The sequence below is a fragment of the Microcaecilia unicolor genome, chromosome 12, assembly GCF_901765095.1.
Source record: "Microcaecilia unicolor chromosome 12, aMicUni1.1, whole genome shotgun sequence".
NCBI classification, from domain to species: Eukaryota; Metazoa; Chordata; class Amphibia; order Gymnophiona; family Siphonopidae; genus Microcaecilia; species Microcaecilia unicolor.
The window spans coordinates 16,064,342-16,073,441 of NC_044042.1; the positions used below are offsets into that span (position 1 = coordinate 16,064,342).

Below are 9,100 nucleotides of genomic sequence, written 5' to 3' on the forward strand. Positions count from 1 at the left end.
TAGCACCAATAATTGATCATTAGCACTAATTGGTTTGTTCAATTAAATTACATGCAAAAATTGGGCACATGCCCAAATTTGTAATTCTGATTGCCATATATTGAAGTTGGGGGAATATATGTAAACCATTTGGTTGTACCACAGAAAGGCAGTATATCAAATCCATGACCCCTCCTTTGACCCTTTATTGGACAAACACTGGAAACAGCCCTTTTGCTCTTTACCTTGCCTGCCCTCACCTCTCTGTTTTTGTGTTCTTTCCTATTGCGGACTCCTGAGCTGTACAAATATAGGTATTTGATTCCACCAGAGAAGAAAACCCAGCAGCAGTGCCTGTGCCTTGAAAACGCTTATGTTTTGGACTCTGAAATAACTCCTAATTAGCTGAAAAATAAATAGCTAACTTTACAATTTGTAAATCCTAATTTCACGATAGGACTAGAAGCTTATGCTGGATATGCAATTCGTTTTCTTTCAAAGAAACTGCAGTGGTTTATTACTATGCATTCATCTCTCTCACTGCTGCTTAGGGAGGAGTGGAAGCAGGGGAGATAAGCTGGGTTACAAATGAGTTTCTGGGATGCATTTGGGTAGCTTCTCTGTGTCTGTTTAATACAATAAATGAGAAGAGGCAGAGATATTGAAATCTAGGTGAGGGGGCACAGGGAAAAGCACTACTACAAGAGATTATGGAAAATTAAGAAAGTGAGATACTTCTGAAGGACCTCTGTGGTCAGAGTGGTAGGCAAGAGTCTTATATATTGGAAGGAGATTTCAGGAGCAAGGATTCTAGTGCAAACATTTGCTTTGGATTTCTCAATGAAAATATTCCTAAAGTCTGATTCTGTTCCTGGTTTAAGGATCCAGGGGGGTTCAATTTCTGAAGGATTCTTATTTCTTCCCCCTCCCCCCCCCCCAACCTGGTGCAGAAATAGGAGAAATCCTTCAGGTGGTCTAGTCCCTTAGCTTCTTTGCTGCGGTGACACTGCTTCTTTAAAGCTATCTGCAATGCGAACAGTCAAAATTTATAGCTCAATAACATGTGATTCCATTTTAATTACTGCAGGGCAATGCTGCTTTATTATCTGACTAGTATCCAAAAAAGCAATTGCATATAAATAATGTCTTGTGGAACAAGCCCAAATTTAATTAATAAATACAAGAACCCGGCAGGGTATCTGTCTTCTGTATCTAAGGAATTTTATTAGTTCTGGTGTTTGTCTTGTAGAGAGAACCCCGTCTATAGCTGTGCAGTTCCTGGGGACTGGCCACACATCACTATTGGTATTTTTTGTTGTTATTCTTTTTCCAGGTCCTCTGCTATTCCCCAAATGCAGACTGCATGTTGCAGAATAATAACAGAGTTTGTGTACAGAAACTGAATCTGTGACAAAACCAATAATTATCCTAATGTACAACCATGGGGGGGTCTGTGAGTAATTTTTACTAGTCCACCCAGACTACCTGCATGCAATTTCCACTTTTCAAATAACACAAAATGATGTACAAGTGCTTTCAGAAAAGGGTAAACAGAAATTGTTCCTTTACTCTTTGAAAATGTTAAAAGCTTAAGGGACGCCCCATGAAGTTTTCAGTAGCACATGTGAAGCCCAATTTTGCATAGGTGGTTTAGGTAGGAAAAGAGACGTCTAAGCAGGGCTGGTATTGGGGAGGGGTGCAAGCAAAGCAGTTGCCCTGGGACCCCATGCCAAAGGGGGCCCAAAACATGCCCAAAGTAGAAGAGAGTGAAGTCTGCCAGCTGGCTTTGGGGTCCCCTCCCAAATTGCTGTCTTGGGCCCCAGTACTTCTCCTCCACTGCTAACTCCAGACTCCATTCCTTTTATCTTGCTGCACCATATGCCTGGAATAGATTTCCTGAGCTGGTACGTCAAGCTCCATCTCTGGCCGTCTTCAAATCTAAGCTAAAAGCCCACCTTTTTGATGCTGCTTTTAACTCCTAACCCTTATTCACTTGTTCAGAACCCTTATTTTATCATCCTCACTTTAATATTCCCTTATCTCTTGTTTGTCCTTTTGTCTGTCCTGATTAGATTGTAAGCTCTGTCGAGCAGGGACTGTCTCTTCATGTTGAAGTGTACAGCGCTGCGTACGTCTAGTAGCGCTATAGAAATGATAAGAAGTACTAGTAGAATGACAGATCAGTTTAACAGCTATGTTCTGAATTGACTGGATTTTCTTAATGTTCATTCGAGAACAGCCAAGGTAATTGACATTGTGATACTTCCAATATTTCAGGTTTCAGGTTTGATTTTATTTGATATTACACCAAGGGAAACAAGCCATCATAGCAGTTTACAATACAATCATAATAAGAACTATAATAAAAGAACTATAAATAAGAAGGGAAGGGGAAATAGGAGAGGGAGGTGTAGGAACGAGGCAAGGAGAGGGAGGGAAACAGGCTCCTGCAGAGACAGGCTGTTTCTGTGTGACCATGGCCCACAGCAAAAATGGATTTCACATTTGTACTACATCCTGGATGAGGTTACTACCTCTTCAGCGACTCGTCACACAATACAACGATGAATTGCATGAATCTGATTGGGAAGTTATTTGACCCTCCACTCATTCCATCTCCATGTGCTGCTGGCAGATGGAGCTCACTATTAGACTACTGAATTGTACATATCATTACCCTCCAGTTTTATGTTCAACATGAGAAGGTTACCTCTGGGACATGTTGGTGTGGCTGTGGAGGACAGGGAGATTAACTCCACATGTGATGATCCTGTCCACAGGTGTCCCTCTGTTATGTTTATTGGGTTACTGGAAGGGGAAGGGACCGTGAACTAGTAGGACATATGATTCATTCTGCACGACACACAATTGCAACTTGTTGAAAGGAGTAACATAGTAGATGACAGCAGATAAAGACCTGAATGGTCCATCCAGTCTGTCCAACAAGATAAACTCATAGCATATGCATACTTGATCTTGATCTGTTTAGCGGCTAAACTGTGCAGACAACAATTTGCTTCAGGATAGAAAGACTAAAATTCAGGTTGGCAACCCATAGGTTTGTTGAAAGAGGTAAGTCTTTAACATTCTCTTAAAGACTTAGCTCTTATTTCACTCACATCTTATAAACTTCTGCTGTCCTGTTAGAAAAATAAGAAGTTTCTAGATACAGCCACTTGTCACACCTAATCAGCGATGAGGAGACTCCTTGGGGAACAAGGCCAGTGCCAGGCAGACATCTATAGTCTGTGCTATGTTAATGGCTGGACAGATCTGGGATAGATTGTAGGGGGTTTGACAGTACCTCCAGTAGTTGGCAAACCAGACCAGTGCCAGGCAGACTTCTATGATCAGTGCCCCAAAAATGGCAAGGACAGATCAAGATCAAGTATGCATATGCTATGAGTTTATCTTGTTGGACAGACTGGATGGACCATTCAGGTCTTTATCTGCTGTCATCTACTATGTTACTCCTTTCAACAAGTCGCAATTGTGTGTCGTGCAGCATGAATCATATGTCCTACTAGTTCACGGTCCCTTCCCCTTCCAGTAACCCAATAAACATAACAGAGGGACACCTGTGGACAGGATCATCACATGTGGAGTTAATCTCCCTGTCCTCCACAGCCACACCAACATGTCCCAGAGGTAACCTTCTCATGTTGAACATAAAACTGGAGGGTAATGATATGTACAATTCAGTAGTCTAATAGTGAGCTCCATCTGCCAGCAGCACATGGAGATGGAATGAGTGGAGGGTCAAATAACTTCCCAATCAGATTCATGCAATTCATCGTTGTATTGTGTGACGAGTCGCTGAAGAGGTAGTAACCTCATCCAGGATGTAGTACAAATGTGAATACATTTTTGCTGTGGGCCATGGTCACACAGAAACAGTTCTATTGGCGCCGGGGGCCTATAGCACCAAACCTTCTCTTGAAAACGCGTCAACACAACTTGAATCTGAGAGTACAAAGTCTGGCTGTACCTCCACTTAAACTCCTGTACCAACATATCAAAATCTTTCGGTGCTCCCCATGCATCAACTGAGAGACAAACCACAGCCCTTTCTGTTCCAACTCCCCCATCCCAGGCACAAAAGTACCGTAGGAGAGATAGGGATTCTTTCCCAGAGGGGAGATTGTGGCCCTCATCTTGATGCCCAACCCCCCCACAGACTCTGGGGTAGTTTATTTTTGAAAATTAGCTTTTCATCCACAGGTACAAAAGTAGCTATAAACCATTAATCTGCTATTTCTTTGAGGGGGAAATAGATATGTAAATCTGAAAATGCAATATGCTCTTATTTTCTCTTTTACATGTATTATATGGCTTCTTAACCAGTGCAGTATAGCCTGAAAAGTAGTATATCAAAGGTTTAAATAAACTAAACTAATCCTTTCCACCAAAATGCCATTGATCTCCATGGGTAAATATTGCTGCCTAGTGAAATGCAGTGACAATAGTTACCCGTTCAGTTGGAGTCAACTTTCAAAACCTTTCATCTAGCTGGGTAACTCCATGGATACAAACAAAGCAGATCATTCAGTGATATGGTTCAAAACTTTATTTTCAGAGATTCACCCAACACAGACTGTGTTTCGCCCACAAGGGCTGCGTCAGGGGCTAATAGTCCAAGCAGCTGAGAGATGCAACTGGACTTACCGTGTGTATTGAGCTGATGTCCTCACCTTGATTGAGGAAAGCACCCTGCTGTTTTTTTACGTTTCAATCTCATGTCCTGCTTGGACTAGTAGCCCCTGACACAGCCCTTGTGGGCGAAACACAGTCTGTGTTGGGTGAATCTCTGAAAATAAAGTTTTGAACCATATCACTGATTGATCTGCTTTGTTTGTCTCCATGTTGGATTTTGCAGATCGCTTGCCATCTTGTTTCTTAACTCCATGGATATCCAGCTAGATCCCTTTGAAAACTGGCCTCTGTGTGTATTGATTATACTAATAATTAAATCACACTTAAACAAGTGAATATGCAACAGCAAAAACTAGGATCATAAAGACATAGCAGTGTATTAGTGAATTCTATCTATATCCATGTCTATATCTGTGAGTGTATGACTGTATTTATATATCTGTATATATACCCTGCAAGTGACTTTCAAAGTCAAATTTCCAAGGTAAATACAAACATTTTCCGGCTTTAGAGTCTTCCAGATTTTGGGATCTCTGATATCTTTCAGCTTAGTTTTGTTTTGTCCGGAATATCATTGTTTCTTGTGTTGCTTTTCCTAATAGCACCACTGGAAGAGCCCTTGACCAATGTACTAAAATGCACCAGATTTAGTTTTATCAGCAAGTTTATTTTTAACCAGGATTTAAATGCAAATAAGCCTGGTAAAACAAAAACCCTCACTGCACTTAAGTTTCCCACAGGTAACTACATTTCATGTTTGCACACATAGGCTGAAAAGGCCTTTCTGTGCATATTTTAGCACAGTGAATATACAGTAGGTAATGAGCTGCTTTGCATGAATTTAGCAACTCATTAACGCTGATTTTGCATAACGTTTTGCATGTGTAAATTACACAGTTAGCCTTTACTCCATGCAAAGTCAAAAGATTTCACTAAGTGCACTTGAAAAGTGCACCTAAGATCAACTCAGGCACACATGTTGCCATTTTTATGTGTCAGGAGAGCTTTTACTCAGAGGTTCCAGATATTGCAAACCACAAAACATCTGTAACCCTGGGAATAATTTAATTGGAATGTCTTGCCACTGGGCCACTTTGACAATCTATGAATGCACTGGGTATGCCAGCACTAAAGAGGGAGAAATGGGCAAAAGAGTGTACCTCAGTGAAGAAAGTAAAACACTTATTAACTCTGGAGTGAGGAACACTGGGAGAGTGACGCGAAGGGTCCCAGTGGCCTCTGTCCTGGAAGATCCAGTTAGTGTTTGATTTATGCCTGCCTGCAACTGCCCTGCCTGTGACCCTAGGGAGGGCTGTGTGGGAAGCTGGTGTGTCAGATGGAGCTGTAGCTGAGCTCTGCAGAGTGTCTGGAGCCTTACTGTATGCAAAGGACTGATAAATAGGAAAAGGGCCCAGTGTGATCCAGTAGGATAATCAGAAAGTTGCTGGCGCTGATGCATCTCCTCTTTGGGAGGATACTAACGGGATCTTCAGCTGTAAGTATCTTTTCCCATTGAGCTTAGGTTGTTATTCAAATGTATCCCTGGTATTCTTATGGCAGGAATGTATGGCTCACCCTCGTTCTTTAAAACACTTCTGGTAAGTTTAGGGCTTTTCTTTTTGTCAAAAGTTCTAATACTTTAATTCAAGCAATTGTTTTCTCTACAGAGCCAGGAAGGATTTCAACGTCATATTTTATCTGTTTGCTTGATTTACATAGAAAACATGTCAATTTCCAAGTATATAAGTGACTTTTTTGCCATTGTTATTGAATTTATGTAGAAAATGGGAATACCTAAAGAAATGCAACCTTTTATTACTCTCTCTATTTGAATATTTACAAATGTTAATACCTTTTTCATTAGGAGAAGTTAGATTGGAAACAGGACACTGGGCTTGATGGACCTTCGGTCTGTCCCAGTATGGCAATGCTTATGTTGTAATGCCCTTAATGTGAGCTCTTTAATGGATGGCTTTTGTTGACTGATTTTAGTACTAAGAAATGTTTAGGACTCAGTCTAAAAGAAAAACAAACCCCTTTCTTGGAGTGAGAGAAGCCAGTGAGGGTCTTTCTAGTGTGGAGCCCGCATGTACGCACTGGCTATTGGATTTCGTAGTGCTGACCCAGAGCTTGAAGTCAGAAGAATAATCTGAGGCCAGTTTTCCAACAAATACCTTCATTTCACTCAGAAAGTGAGGGGCTTTTTACCTGTACCGGGGCTTCCATCCACTTCAACCAAAGGGCACATAAAATGCTCTGAAAAAGGGACAGCGGGAGGCAGGGTTGTTGTTCCCAAAACATTTTTAAAAATTATTGTTGAAATAATTGGGCGATTCTTAATATTTTGGCTTTTATAATCCATGAGAACATTTCCAGTGTATGGACAAAGGTGAAGGTTTTGGTGGGTGGGAATGGCAGCTGCCTACAAACAGCTGGCAACACATCACCAGCTCCTGTAAGGTTTTGTTTCACTGTCTCTGCTGGGTTAATGGTCCCTAATCTCTGAAAACAGGCAGGGTTTGCCAACTGACTCCTGATCTGCCTGACAGGGCTATACGTTTTACGCTTCTTAAGGAATGCAATTGGAAAAGTCCTTACATGCAATGCGGAAAAACCCAGGACTGGACTAATCATATTGAGTAAAGATGGACAACAAATCAAAACGTAGAGGTGAAGAGGTGGCACTTCCAAAAACCACAGGGGAGACGTGTCAGTCCAATTCAAATGGTGTTTATTAAAAGCACTCGACACAGCAGCTGCCTGGTTAAAGTTGTAAGTTATGGATTTAAATCTTGGTTCCTATGGTCAGTTGAAAGCAAACAGTCTTCAGTTAACAGCACAAGTGGAATAAAGTGGTCACTGTTAGTCCACTTAAACATATCAGAGATGCCAAGTGACCAGTTCCAGGATGGAAATTTTAAGCCAGTCCTGGATTTTTGACAACTGTGTCCTGATGTTTTGTGGGCCCTGCAGGCTGCAGCATTAATTTCAATGGTTAGAATCAGGGACTACAAATACCACATTGCTTTGGGGATATACATTCAAACCCAGGCAGGACTGACCAAACTGTCTCCCTCAGTATTGCAGTACCTTCAGTTTCCCAACAGTAATACTAAGCAGTTTATATACAGGGGAATTAACTAGGTAGTAATGCTGGTTAGATTACCCAGTGTTAACACCTGAGATGATTAATAAGGGTTGCTAAAGGCAGGAGAGTGGATAATTAGAGACCTGCCCACCAAAACTCTAACAGCTCAATGTTCAGATTCCACGGTTGGTCGTAGTTTAATTTGAAAGCCAGCTGCAGTGTTGGAAGATACATCTGAATATTCAGCATTGCCCAATAAGTACATAAGTGCATAAGTACATAAGTATTGCCATACTGGGAAAGACCAAAGGTCCATCGAGCCCAGCATCCTGTTTCCAACAGTGGCCAATCCAGATCACAAATACCTGGCAAGATCCCAAAAATGTACAAAACATTCTATACTGCTTATCCCAAAAATAGTGGATTTTCCCCTAGTCCTTTTAATAACGGTCTATGGACTTTTCCTTTAGGAAGCCGGCCAAACCTTTTTAAAACTCCGCTAAGCTAACCACCTTTACCACATTCTCTGGCAATGAATTCCAGAGTTTAATTACACGTTGAGTGAAGAAAAATTTTCTCCGATTTGTTTTAAATTTACTACACTGTAGTTTCATTGCATGCCCCCTAGTCCTAGTATTTTTGGAAAGTGTGAACAGACGCTTCACATCTACCCGTTCAACTCCACTCATTATTTTATAGACCTCTATCATATCTCCCCTCAGCCGCCTTTTCTCCAAGCTGAAAAGTCCTAGCCGCTTTAGCGTTTCCTCATAGGGAAGTCGTCCCATCCCTTTTATCATTTTCGTCGCCCTGAATTGAACACAATATTCGAGGTGCGGTCGCACCATGGAGCGATACAAAGGCATTCTAACATCCTCATTTTTGTTTTCCATTCCTTTCCTAATAATACCTAACATTCTATTTGCTTTCTTAGCCGCAGCAGCACACTGAGCAGAAGGTTTCAACATATCATCAACACCAGGTATCAATATCTGGTGCTGAATGCCAGAGGAACTGGCAGCCTCTGCTCTTATCCAGATAAATGGTAATATTCAGGGCCAGTATCCAGATAACATAGGACACCTTTATTGCTGAATCTCTCATGCTTCAGTTAGCGAGGGGTTCTGAGTGACCCGACAGGTGTAAGTACTGATGGGGAAATTTTCTGAGGTATATGTGTTTTGCTGCTCGAAAATATGGAACACATGTAAACCAGTGATTCCCAAACTTGTCCTGAGGGAACCCCAGCCAGTAAGGTTTTCAGGATGTCCACAATGAATATTCATGAGATCAATTTGCATACACTGCTTCCTTGCATGTGCATTGTGGATATCCTGGAAACCTGATTAGTTGGAGTCCCCCCAGGACAGGTTTGGGAAC

The 9,100-nt window shown here is 41.5% G+C and overlaps 1 protein-coding gene across 2 annotated transcripts in view; it reads left to right on the top strand.

Annotated features, from left to right (window-relative positions):
* Positions 1 to 5,913: 5,913 nt before the first annotated feature.
* LOC115482175 (bile acid receptor-like) overlaps positions 5,914 to 9,100 on the top strand; it is a 90,757-nt gene continuing 87,570 nt past the window's right edge. For both annotated transcript variants that reach the window (XM_030221767.1, XM_030221768.1), the window contains exon 1: positions 5,914 to 6,127. The gene's annotated coding sequence lies outside the window, so the exon portion shown is untranslated. The remainder of the gene's footprint in view (positions 6,128 to 9,100) is intronic.